We start from the raw sequence: 14,399 nt of genomic DNA on the forward strand, positions 1-14,399 counted from the left end.
GGGAAAAGAAAAAGCAAATTATTTAAATAGGGATACAGGTAGACCCATTGCAACAATGAAATGTACAAGATGCTATGTCAAAAAACAAATTTTACAATTTTAGTGGGGGGGATGGGAGGGAAAGGATGTTAAGGGAAACAAAGGTGGAGGCAACAATGCTTGATAAGAAATTTACTCATGGGCAGTTGGAGGAAGCTGGAGGAGGAGAAGCTGGAGGCTAAACTAGCTCTTGCATAGAAAGCAGTTTTATGTTCCAGTGAACAGTCCTAGGCTAGAGAATAATACCAAGTTTGCCATCACAGTACAGAGAGTTTGGCCAGAGAGAGAAAATCCAGGCAAGGAGACAGATGATAGCCAAGGCTTAGGCGGCTGTGCCAGCGACGGCAGCCATAGCCACCATACCTACAAAGAGAGTCCAGGACAAAGGCACCAGACACAGTGGGAGAGGGGATTCTACTCAACACCAGCAAGAACTGACAAAGAGCAGATATCTTCATCCTGCAGATCACAGACAAGAGAAGGCTCAGGAACCAAGTAGAGTGAGTAGAACCCTGATATCCACATTCCTTCTCAGAGAGAAAAGGAGGGAAGGCTGCCCTCCCTTACCACTGGAGATCTCCCTCTTTGATACTGTCAAAGGCCTGGCTGAGGGCTAGCTACAACTCAAAACAAAAGAGTGATTTAGCAGATCACAGGAACTTGACTTGACCTCCCAGGCTCAGCTCCACCCAGGGGAAAATCACCCCACCCAGACAGTGGAGCTCTGCTCCCGGAGGAGTGACTTTCTTCACTGGGTAAACAGAGCCAGAGGCTGCCCCTCCCTACAGCAGCCTAGACAATCAAATAAAATTCCGCAAACATAAACTCTGAGAATGGTTCCAAGCTGGGCTCTGTGAGTGTCTCAGAAGCTAGCCCCTCAGGGAAAACCTACTGTCTGCTGAAAGGCCTCAACCCTACCCAGAACCTAACCTCATCACAGCATCTCCAAACTAAAGGAAACAGCCATCTCCCTCTTTTGAGATACTCAAAGCAGATCTCCCTCCCACTTAACTATCCTTGGAAGAGGATCACAAAATCCTGGGTAATGCAAAGCAATTTTCTGCCTGCTCAAACAAACTGACTTTAGAACCCAATCAAGCCACAGGAAAACCAAACACCACAAGCAGACCAAAGACTCCACCAAGGGACTGGTTAGGGACAGAAGGGAGACAAAGGATCTTCCCATCTCCCCCCCCCCAAAAAAAAAAAACCACAAAGAACTCTTTTTGTAGCTTTTTTTAGATTTTAATTTTTTAAAATTGTTTTCTATTACTTTTTTCCTGTCATAATTTTTAGTTTAGGTATATATGTGTGTGTGCACTTTTTAAAAATCTCTTCTGATCTTTTGGTCCTTTTTTATTCTTTTCTTTTTTTTTCTATTTCTTTCTTTTTTGCGTGACTTAATTGCTCTTCTGCTCATCCCCAGAGATATGCCTGTCATTGCTTATTAGATCTTATATGCCATTGTGCACACACTTAATCCAGTAATTTATTACTCAATTCACAAACTCTTAGTCTTAAATGCTTTAATAGAAGTATTATCGCTTTATACTTATATAATTTTCAAGTAACTAATTTTAAGAATTTTTGTTTTTTTTAGTTTTTCATGTCTCCCTTCTAAACCACCCCTCCTCTCATCCTATCCTTCTCTATCATTTCTTTAAACTTACATAATTTTTAAGTGTTTCACCTCTTTACATTTAAATTTTTGTTTTTCCATTTTTTTCATTTTTTAAAATCTCTCTCCTATCATTCTGTCTAATCCATTTCCCTCTCTGAGATTAAAACTTGGTTAAATTCACTCTCCTTTTGCCTCTCCACATCCCTCTAATCATATTTCTCCCTACATTTCTCCTTAAACCTAATATTTTCTGGTTTGCCAAATTCTTCTTTGCTGTTCTTAGCCCATCAATCCATAGTTGTTTGATTTTGAGTAGATTGTATCAGTTGAACTAGATTGTATGTGCAGCCATTTTGACTGTGCAACTACAGTACTTTGGATGATGCTTGAGTTCTAGCACAAAATTTGTGTTACTTTAATACCAAATGGGCAGAACAAGCCAGATAAACACAAACAAAAAAATGGCAAGTCGGGATATCTCAACTCCCACTCATGAAAATCAGGTGACAGAACAGTTAAAGAATAATCCACAGGAGAGCTCCCAAAAAGCTCTACAAACACTCGTGGTAAACATGGTGAATAAAAAGATTGAAAACCTGCAAAGAACTCAGTGTGAGCGTGGTAGGGAGAGTGAGGAGGCAAACCATAGATTAATACACGAATTTCGTGAGCGTGAGGAAACTACTTAGAGATTGGTACAGGAATTGCGTGAGCAGGTTGATAACAGTCAAAGAGACATAAGGGAATTGTGTGAGCAGGCTAGGAACAGTCAAAGAGAAAGACAGGAATTCTGTGAATGTGAGGAAGCTAATCAAAGAGTAATACAGGAATTGGGAGAGCAGGGTGAGAATAGACAAAGAGTAATAGAGGAATTCATGGAATCCATAGACAGCTGAAAGAATTCAGGGAGACCACAAAGAGAATGCTGAATGGAGCCCTACAGAAGAAATGGGTTTTCAAGGAAACCACAACCAATCAACTAATTGATTTGAGAATAAACACCGAAACATCAAATTAAGGAAGGAAAGAAGTTCATACAAGATCTAAAACAAAGCTCCAACCAAGAATTTGAAGCCATCAAAGCCAACCAATTAGAAGGGAAAGAAATAAAAAACAAAATAGAAAGCCTTGACAGTAGGTTAGACCATGCAGAGGATAGATTCTCGGGAATTGAAGACAACCTAGATATTATAGAGAAAGAACATACAACTATCCAAGAAAAATCCAAGAAATATGATAGATTCAACATTTGGAAGACACCATCAGAAGGCCTAATCTGAGGACAATGGGTATAGAGGAACACCTAGAGACAGAAGTTGATCCTGTATAAAAGGATCCTAGCAGAGAACTTCCCAAACATGCAAAAAGATAGGCCTATTCAGATACAAGAAACTTTTAAAACCCCAAATAGACCAGAACAGAACAGGATATCCTACCGTCACATTATAATCTGCACAGGATCAATTCAGACCAAGGAAAAGATACTTAAAGCTGTCAAGGACAAAAGATCAATCACCTATAAAGGGAAAACAATTAGAATCAACTCAGATTTATCATCAGAGAAAATTAAAGCAAGAAGAGCCTGGAATGATATATGTCATGCCCTAAAGACAAAAAACTATCAACAATGTATCTCCACCAATCCAACCCTACAAAAGATACTTAAAGATGTCCTACACATAGAAAACCAAGAAGACCACAATAAAGGCCAAGAAACTGCACCCAAACTGAGAATCCAAGAACCATAGGAAGAATCCAGTTGCTGCAGACCACAAGAATGTAGATAACATGGCAGGAATTAATGGACTTAACTTTCCAATTAAGCTACCTAGAGTGTCTAGTTGGATTAAAAAGCAAGATCCTTCTATATGTTGCCTTCAGGAGTCACACATTGCCCATAAAAACAAACACATTTTGAAAGTGAAAGGCTGGAACAAAATCTACCAAGCAAATGGCCCCCATAAACAGGTGGGAGTTTCAATCTTAATATTAGATAAAATAGACTTCAAATTAAAATTCGTGAGAAGAGATAAAGAAGGTCGCTACATATTAATTAAGGGATCTCTCCTTCAGGAGGATATTATAATTCTAAATATCTATTTTCTAAAAACCTCAGTAAGCAAGTTTATCCAAGAAACACTACTGTCCCTCAAAGGTCACATAGCTCCAAAGACATTAATTGTTGGGGACTTTAACACACCACAATCCCCACTAGATAAATCAACCTGGGAAAAACTCAAAAGAGAAAAAAACAGATCTAAACAACTGCATAGATCAACAAGATTTAACAGACATTTAATGAATATTTCACCCAGCAGCACATCGAACACTTACCAAAATAGACCACATTTTGGGCACTGAGCAATGTTGTCCTAATTTAGAAACATTGAAATTATACATTGCATTCTCTCAGACCACAATGGAATAAAATTAGAGCTCAAAACCAAAAGCCACCAAAGAAAGTCCTGTAATATAGGGAGGCTGAACAACACAGTTTAAACTCCAATGGCTCATGGAAGATTTTAGAAAGGAAATTGAAACGTTCATTAAATTCAACAAAATAAGCACACAAATTACCAGCTGCTCTGGGACACAGAAAAGGTTGTACTCAGAGGTAAGTTTATAGCTCTGAGTTCCTACATCAACAAATTGGAGAATGCTGAAACCAACAATTTAATAAGATATCTGAACCTCCTTGAAAAAGAGCAGCAATATAAACCCAATCTAGTGGACAGAAAGAATTAATTAAAATTAAATCAGGATTAAATGAATTAGAATCCAAAAAAAACCATAGAAAGAATCAACAAAACAAAAAGTTGGTTCATCCAAAAAATTAAGAAAATTGACAGACCCTTAGCAAATCTTATCAGAAAAAGAAGAGAACACACCCAAACAAATGAACTCAGAGATGGGAATGGAAACATCACCACAGAAACAACCAATACTCAGAACATTATAAGGGGCTACTTCTCAAAACTCTATGCTACTAAGTTTGAGAACTTGGCAGAAATGGACCTTTTCCTAGCAAATATCGACATGCCGAAACTAAACCAAGATGAGTTAAACCATCATAACAGACCCATATCAAGCATAAACGATCCTTAACATAAAGAACACTGCTGGAAGATATCAATACAAAATTTCAAACTCTACTACAAAGCCATAGTAATCAAAACAGCTTGGTACTGGCACAAGAACAGACCTCAGGACCAATGGGAGAGAATTGAAAACCCGGAAATGAACCCACAGACTTATAGCCATCTAATCTTCGATAAGGAAGCTAAAAAAATAGAAACGAAGAAAGACAGTCTCTTCAGTACATGGTGCAGGTAAAACTGGTTAATCACTTGTAGAAAACTAAAGCTAGATCCTTATATATCACCCTGCATCAGAATCATCTGCAAATGGATCCAAGACCTCAGAATCAAAGCAGACACTCTGCAAACATTATAGGATGGAAAAGGAGAAACCCTAGGTCTCCTTGGGACAGGTTGAAATTTTCTTAAAAGAGACTCAGAAACACAACAGATCAAAGAAAGGTTGGACAAATAAGACTGCATGAAATTGCAGAGCTTCTGCAGGGCAAAGGACATAGCCAGCAAGATCAACAAAAGCCTATGGATTGGGAGAAGATCTTCACTAGCGACACAATGGACAAGGGTCTTATATCTAAAATATACCTGGAACTCAAAAAATTAAATCCCCCCAAAACAAATCCTCAAAGGAACAACTGCCCAATAAATAAGTGGGCTAGACTTACAGAGAAACTTATCTGAACAGGAAAGGAGTATGGCCAATAGACACATTAAGAAATACTCAACCTCTCTAGCCATAAAAGAAATGCAAATCAAAACATCACTGAGATACCACCTTACCCCTGTTAGAATGGCTACAATCAAGAACTCTAATTACAACAGATGCTGGAAGAGATGTGGACAGAAGGGAACCCTAAGGCATTGTTGGTGGGATTGTAAACTTGTTCAACCACTTTGGAAAGTAGTATTGACGTTTCTCAAAAGACTCCACATAGAGCTCCCCTATGACCCAGCAATCCCACTTTTGGGTATTTACCCAAAGGATCACAAACAAGACCATACTAAAGCTACCAACACAACTATGTTTATTGCAGCATCATTTACTATAGCTAAGATATGGAAGCAACCCAGATGCCCCTCAGTAGATGAATGGGTCAAGAAAATGTGGTATATATCCACAATGGAATTCTATGCCTCCATCAGAAAGAATGACATCACCCTATTTCTTAGAAAATGGAAAGACTTGGTAAAAATTATATTAAGTGAATTAAGCCAGGCCCAAAGAAACATAGGTCCTATGGTTTCCCTTATTTGCAATAACTAGTATTTGTCTGAGACAAGTAGAAACGGTCAGATAAGTTGATGTTTGACGAAAGGAATCCAAAGTTTAGGATTCAAATGTTTTTTTTTTTCTTTCTTGCGATTGTTTGTTATATATTTATGAGATGATTTCTTTGTTGCTTTGTATGTCCTTCCCCCTCGATGTAACCCTTGTTTTCACTTTATTTGATTTTGTTATACTTTGTGGAGGGGAAGGGAAAAAACAAATTGTTTAAATAGGGATACAGGTGGACCCATTGCAACAATGAGATGTACAAAACATTATGTCGAAAACGAACTGAGATGGGAAGGGATGGGAAATGGAAACAAAGGAGGAGGCAACAATGCTTGATAAGAAATGTACTTATTACCTTGCTATGTAATTGTAACCCCTGTGTACCGTATTTTCACAATTAAAGAAAATAGAAATGTACTCATTACCTTGTTCATAAATTGTAACCCCTCTGTATGGTATTTTTGTTGTTGTTGTTGTAGTTGTTTTGTTGTTGTTGGTCATGGAGCTTGAACACTGGGCCTGGGTGCTGTCTCTGAACTCTTCATCTCAAGGCAAGCACTCTACCACTTGAGCTACAGCGCCACTTTTGGCTTTCTGGTGGTTAATTGGAGATAACTGTCTCACTGACTTTCATGCCTGTGCTGGCTTTGAACCTTTATTCTCAGATCTCAGCCTCCTGAGTAGCTAGGATTACAGATGTGAGACATTGGCACCCATTGAACAATGTACACTTTACTTGACTTATGTAACTCTAATCCTTCTGTATATCCTCTGTATAATAATAATTAAAATATTGGAATTTTTTCACTTTTCTCGTGTTGCATAGAAAACATCTTACAGACTATAAAGATTGTCTATGATGTTTTTAAATGAAAATGTCTTTTATTTTACAGCAGTGGAAAATAGGAGGAAGCAACTCAATGGGAAGGATGGCAAACACCATCACGTGTAGACTTATTTATATTCAGTCTCCCTACAGCTGCTAGAGACATTTTCTCTATTATCACCATGGTTTTCTACTTCCTATCATATGAAACACCAACTTTACATATATAAGATATTACTTTTTCAAACCATCTATTGATGTTGCAGTATCAAAATTTGAGCTTTAGTGTTCACATATTATAAAAGCAGCCTTGCTATTTTAGACATGAAAGGAATATTACAAAGAATCAATATATTGAATATTTTCATTTTTACAGATAAAAATAATGTTGAGTGGTTTTGAATTATTCAACTCTATATAAATTAAAAGTAGAACTGGAAATTAGGTATCTAGATTCACATCCTAGTACTCTTTCTCCTTTACTAAACTGTTTTTGTTATTAGCTGTTTTACTATGAACAGTGCTATATTGATTTACTGTAGTCACAAAATAAAGTAGTTGAACTTAATCAAAGGCATGCTAAATGTACCAAATAAAAAATGTTCTCAAATTTTAATAGGTACTCAGTTAAAAAAACTAGTTCAGCAGGCAGGTTCTTAAAGTCCTTGATAAATGTGGGATCAATCAATAATATAATAACTTTGGTGTTCGTATGTGTGGGTTTCAAAAACACTAATGACCAATCTGAAAGAGAATCAGCAAAATGTTGTGAACAATAACATCAAAATTAAAATAATTAGTCCCCATTTATCCTATTTTGTAATTAAAGTTCTAATTAATTAGTAATGTTATTGATTTCACTTTTTAAAAGGAATTACTATTCTGGTAATCTTTATCTTTCGAGACATTTTCATTTTGGTAAATCCCGAAAGAATTGATGCTGATATTTTTAAATTGTATATCTGGCTTTTAGATATTTCGTTTTGATCATAAGCCTACTTTAGACCTCCAAACACACATTTTGGGTGGATATGGAGGTAGTAGTATTTATGCATAATCACAATATATTTTTACACATTGGTATTTGATTATCATGATCTGAGAAATGTAATATTTTATCTTGAGACTTTGGAAATATACACTATTTCACAATATGACTATGCAGACATTGTAAATTTAAAAAATAAAATTTAGGAGTTGCCTTAAACATACTCATGAGTTGCTGTTCCTCTTGCCTCGTATTTCAGCTGACAAGCAGTGTGCATATAGAATGAAAGAATAGGTCCTGTTGTCTCATTTGATTAGAGCACGTGCATCTTTTTCTATATCAGTGCTCCTTAAGAGACAATTTGGAGAGTAGACCAAAAATTGTAACTTTTTTATGTACTAAGAATTCATTTACTTTCTCCACTGACTGAGCTTGGCCTGTAAAGAAGATGTGATTTATATTTCTTTATAATAATAATCAATTAACAACATTAAAATGTTTCATGTCTCTAAGAATGGGATATGTAACTACCTAACACTAAATACTTTAAAGAATTAAAAACATGCTAAATTTATCTCTAATAAAATACCTGGTTCGAACTTATATCACTTCCACTTTTTCTCCAAAGATTTGAAACGATTCCAAATGATTCACTTTTAAAATCTTTCCACTATAGTAATAACATGATAATGAGTTGAATTGCTTTTAATAATAAGATTTAGAAAATAATGTACAGTATTTGCTTCTTGAATCAATAAACAGTAGAGGTAAGGATGTAATAGCAGGAGTAAAAGTAGAAAACAAGTTGAAGTGATATATATGGAAAAGTGCACTTTCTAACTTAAGCATTGGTATTTTATCATTTGTTTTTGTCTTCATAATCAATGAGTAAGAAAATGAAATTGTTCATAGTATATCTTTCAGCCCTAATAAAATAAACATAACTGAACTATTGAGGAATATGCCACAGAGTAGGTGACTAGGGGATCTCTATAATCTTAGGAGTAACATCACTGACTAGGTCAGTTCTCTTACTATTTACTTAACATGAATGTCTTTATATTCAGTTGCTGTAAATCAAAGATTGACCATATGAAGACATCCATTCTAATTGATTCAAGGGCCACATTGGAGATTAGTATTATGAAAGGTAACTGGAAATTATCCTCTCTGTAGGTGCATAGCCCTTATGCAACAGTGAAAATGCAGTAAGCACTAAATGAGAGAAGCAGGTGGCACAGGAAAAAGCAAACTTGAAAACACTTAAATTTACAGTGGATAATATGGTTTGCCTTGTTTTGTTACATCTTTCATAAAAACATGCAAAGTTAGATTCATTTCAATATGGAAATGTAGAACACTACAATTCATGTTTATGCCTCAGTTTAAAATAACAGTTGATTGGGGGTATTGGTGGCTCATGCCTATAATCCTAGCTATTCAGAAGGCTGACCAGGGGAATGCATTTCAAAGCAATCCTGGGAAGAAAAAACTATGTCTTATCTCCAATTAACTATTAAAAATACAAAAGTGGAGCTGTGACTCAAGTGGTAAATAGCCAACCTTGAGTGAAAAGCTACTGAAAATTGCTGAGGCCCTGAGTTCAAGCACAGTAGTGTCTCCAGCACACAAATGCAGTTGAATGTGGTTACCAAAATCGAGAATCAGGAGAAATTTCAAAATAATGCATATTGATGTCTCTTAACATGTTTACCATTAATTCTTCTTTTTAATTTAATTTTATTGTCAAGGTGATATACAGAGAGCTTATAGGTACATAATAAGGTAGTGAGTACATTTCTTGTCGAACATTGTTATCCCCTCCCTCATTTTTCTTCCACTTTCCCTCCCTCTAATTAATTCCCCTGCCAAGTTGTACAGTTCAGTTCCAACATGTTGTCTTGTGAATATCAGTGTTGCATTGGTTTGTCTTTTGCCATTTTTCTCATCATTTTGTTGTTTCCCTTCCTTTCTCTAATTCAGATAAACATATATACAATATACAGGGTACCAAAATCAAATAAAATGACAACAGGGGATAAAGCATAGAGAGAAAATTAAAAAAAAAAGAACTTCATATAGAACATTAAAAACAACAACAAAGTTTCTAGTCGTCTCTCCATTCACATGTTCAACAAATGGCATATCAATGAAAAGAGAATAGTATTCATGTTATTGAAAAGACAAAGCTACATAAAAAGTAGTTCATAAGTGTAGAATCTATATTTCTGGCTATTTCCATATCCTTTCCTGCACTAGACTTACAATTTTCAGGATTTTGTGGATAAAATATTATAATAATCTGGTACTTCTGGTTTTGTTTGGTTTCTGCTTTAAGAGACTGTTCTATAACTAGATTCAATTAGGAATTATCTCATACTGTTTTGTATTGTTCCCAAATGCAATTCTGTAATTTTATTATGACATAGAATTCAGTATTCCTACTACCTACAAAGTTACATATTACTCAACTTAGAACTAGTCAATAATGAAAAAAAAATTCTCTATTGTGCTCATAAAAAAGACAAAATTTATCCAGGACAACAAGGTTAACGTTTTCTTATACGTTTGTTATTTTTCTCATTATTTTCTTAGTATCTAGACTCTTAAACCGGTAGGTTTTTTTAAAATTACAAACTTGTTTATAAAGGACCTGTTAGTCATATATATCTCTTAGTCATATTAATGCAAAAAACATTTATGATTTCAATTACCACTAACTTGCTGTCCTTCCACTTATATTCTGATTCATGTGAAAAGCTGTCATAGAAAACCATTAAGTATAGCATACATTTTCTGATACATTGTTCATTTGTGGTGCCTTATAATGAGGCAAATATTCCTTTTTATTGCCTTTTATCGTGTATTTGATTTCATGCTAACTGTAAATTGTTGTAGGTAGATTAGACAGACCTATGTTAGAACAATGTGCATCTATGTGGTGTTTAGGGTGTGTATATGTATGGGACAACTAGATAGAGAGAGACAGACAAACAATGTTATTTCCATATTTAGGAATGGTCAAAAGGATCAGTACTTTGGTTATTTGTGAACACCAAATCCACTGTAAAATTTGGTCACTCATTATTTAAGCCCATTGATTAAAATGAAAAAAATGTGCTGTGAGAATGCCAGTAATTAAAAGTCTGGATACTACATTAACTTAAACAACTAAATTGATTTCTTACAACAGTTAAGAATAATTGTATCCCCTGATACACAGACACAATGAACTTAATTTTTTGTTGTTGTTGTTGGTCATTGGGCTTGAATTCTGGGCTTGGGTCTGTCTCTGAGCTCTTCAGCTCAAGGCTAGTGCTCTACTGCTTGAGGCACAGCGCCACTTCCGGTTTTCTGGTGGTTAATTGTAGATAAGAGACTAAGGACTCTCTTTCCAGGGCTGGTTTTGAACCGAGATCCTAAGATCTCACTCAGACTCCTGAGTAGCTAGGATTGCAGACGTGAGCCTCCTGAGTAGCTAGGACTGCAGACATGAGCCACAGGTGCCAAGCTTCTACTCAGTGTCTTAAATGGTACAGTAAAAGAAAGCTAATGAAATTTAAACTTACATATAAAGAAAAGTTAATGTTACTATAATGAAAATCTATGAATGGAAAACTATACCTTACAGCGGTCTGAATATCAGATTCATTTCACAACACAATAGGTTTGATTGGCTTTCAGGTTATAAAGAGAAAGCAAGTTAACTGAAGTATGGATAATTCAGTTGTTGCAAGGATGTGAGATCATTTTTTATTTTTATTTATTTTTTTTTTAGCTAAATGTGTGGTAACTAATTCATAGAAGAATAAGGAAACAGGGGGCTGGGAAGGTGGCTCAGTGGTAGAGTGATTCCCTTGCATGGACGAGGTCCTGGATTCGATTCCTCAGCACCACATAATCAGAAAAAGTTGGTAGTGGTACTGTGGCTCAAGTGGTACAGTGCTAGCCTTGAGTTGAAGAGCTGAGGGACAGTGCCCAGGCCCAAAGTTCAGGCCCCATGACCGACAAAAAAATAAAAACAAAAAAAACAAGCAAATAGAACTATTACATGAACACCTTATGGAAACAGAATTTTCCTGTTATGAGTATAACGTGGTAAGTAGAATATTGTATCAGAGAATCATTTGGAATTTCTGTTAGCTGTATAAATATTAATTTTTATTTTTATCAGTAAGTGGTTATATAAAAGTATTGTCATTCAAAATAGCAGTACATGAATACAATGAATCTTGATCAAAATCACCCCTCTCTTATTTTTCTCAGGCACCAGTCATTCATACCTGTAATCTTAGCTACTCAGGAGGCTGTTATCTGAAGATTACTGTTTGAATCCTGATTAGAAAAGTCTGTGAGAATCTTAGTTAACCACCAACAAGTTTGAAGTGATGTCCCAGGTCTGGCTGCACAATAAAAGGAAAAAGAGAAACATAATATTTCATTTAAAAGAAAACACCAACAAAGATATTGTTGGCTTCCTCAGAGAACTCTCTGACTTGCACAGAGCTGCTACTTAATATGGTTCTGTAAATGAATTACTAAGTAGTTGTCTGAGTGTATATTAATTCCTCTACCAAGTTTTGTTGCTAGAATCTTTATTGTCTTACTCCTTGGGAAATCATTTTTTACAATTACTAGAATATAAAAATGTGAAATGTTTTATAAAACTTAAAATATCACTCATCTGAAAACTCTATTGACTGCAATTTTTTTCTCATTTTAGAAATATTTGCACAGTACTTTTTAACCATTTGGGATACTGAAATGTAGCTTTATCTCTAGCTTTCTTTGATATTACTTTTCCCTTACACTGAAAGTCTATTTTAGATTGAATATATCATTTCTCTTTCCTCTTTCCACAATTTGTAATAGTGGAACATCTGACACAGAAAATATTTTGAATTTGTAGAGTATATGGCCCATGAAATGATAAATATAATAATTATTTCTAAGAATGGACTTATCTAAATTTGACATCAATAAGTCAGGTAAGCTAATGTGCTATATAGGAATGATTTAAAAACACACTTTATGCCAGATACTGGTGGCTTACTCCTGGAATCATATACTACAGGAAGCTGAGATCTGAGAATTGTGACTCCAAACCATCCCAGACAGGAAAGTCCATGAGATTCTTATCTCCAATTAACCATCACCGAAAACCAAATCAAAACAAAACAATAAAAAAGGACTCCTGAAGTGCAGATGTTGCTCAAGTGACACAGCACTAGCCTTGAGCAAAAAAGCTTGTATATAGTGCCCAGGCCCTCAGTTCAAGCCCCAGGACACACACACACACACACACACACATACATATACACACACCACTTTAGGAAAGAGTAAGATCACCCAACTCAAAATGATGTTTCAGTGTATCTATTATAGAAATTAATTTTTTCTTCTATGTTGTAATTTTTCAGTATCAGAAGACAGGTTTGGAGGTGTGGCTCAGTTGAAAGAGTGCCAGTCATGAGAGTTATTCTCCACGCTCATATCTTACTCCACACTCATGACTCATGTTAAAAGTTCTGTTTTATAGAATCCATTTCAAGTAAGAATCAAACACATTTGTTTTATTCATATCCCTATAATTATACTCTCTCTCAACAGTTGTCCATAAGTCTGTCACACCCCTAGAGCTCTCATGTGACACATTGCACATTGCTCACCACATTTCTATTGGTGTTCAACTTCATATCTAAAGTGTTTCACAATTCCCACACAATCAAGACATTGCTAGTCTTTCAGGCATCCCTGTGTCAAGACAGACAGCAGCAAACAAAATCTACATTTTTATCTCCCTTCAAAAAAGATAAACTGATATTACAATTTTTGTGATAACACTTGTCACTTCGTTTTGATAGAGGACAATACTAGAACTATTAATTTGTAATATTTTAAATATTAACTGAACTAATAAATAGAAACACAAAAATAAAATCCTCTGTTGCTTTAAACGTTGTTTGAATTAATAACAGTAGTACCAAAGAAAATGACTGCTTATAAAGCTCCTTTTATGACATAATGACTTTTCTGTACAGTATTTTCACAATAAAAAATGTACCAAAAAAAACAAGAAAATGACTGCTTAAAATTTATCTCATTTGTATAATAAATAATTCAGTTTTGTAATATTTTTCTTAATTCAAATCCTAAATGGCATATGTTGGTTGTTAATATGGATTTGTTTGGACTTTTTAGGGTATGTTCAATTTCTCAATTGACTAAATATTTGTTGTTTGAACCATGCAAGTTATATTATTTTAAAACATTTCTAATGTTTTCAGATTAATGACAGTGATTAAGATACTAACAGTGTTTATCCAGTCTCACATTGGAAGTCACTGATACTTGTTGACTTCAAATACTTAGAATAAATAGTCTGAAAAAAAAAACAGTTGGATTTTTGTCCTAATTCTTGAATTTAATTATCTTTGAAGTGATTTGTGAGAGAGTTAGTCAAAAACTGTCATGTACACTTTAGAGATGCCATGACTAATAGCACACCTTGAAAGAGGTAATGAAATACAATGAAACCAGTGAAATTCAACACT

General features: G+C 35.1%; 1 protein-coding gene across 6 annotated transcripts in view; it reads left to right on the forward strand.

The window, feature by feature from the left end:
• The window catches only part of Pcdh11x (protocadherin 11 X-linked), a 619,725-nt gene that overhangs the window by 376,589 nt on the left and 228,737 nt on the right, over positions 1–14,399 (forward strand). The gene's annotated exons all lie outside the window — the stretch shown is intronic.

Source organism: Dipodomys spectabilis, unplaced genomic scaffold (assembly GCF_019054845.1).
Source record: "Dipodomys spectabilis isolate Male_0828 unplaced genomic scaffold, ASM1905484v1 ptg000048l, whole genome shotgun sequence".
Classification (NCBI taxonomy): domain Eukaryota; kingdom Metazoa; phylum Chordata; class Mammalia; order Rodentia; family Heteromyidae; genus Dipodomys; species Dipodomys spectabilis.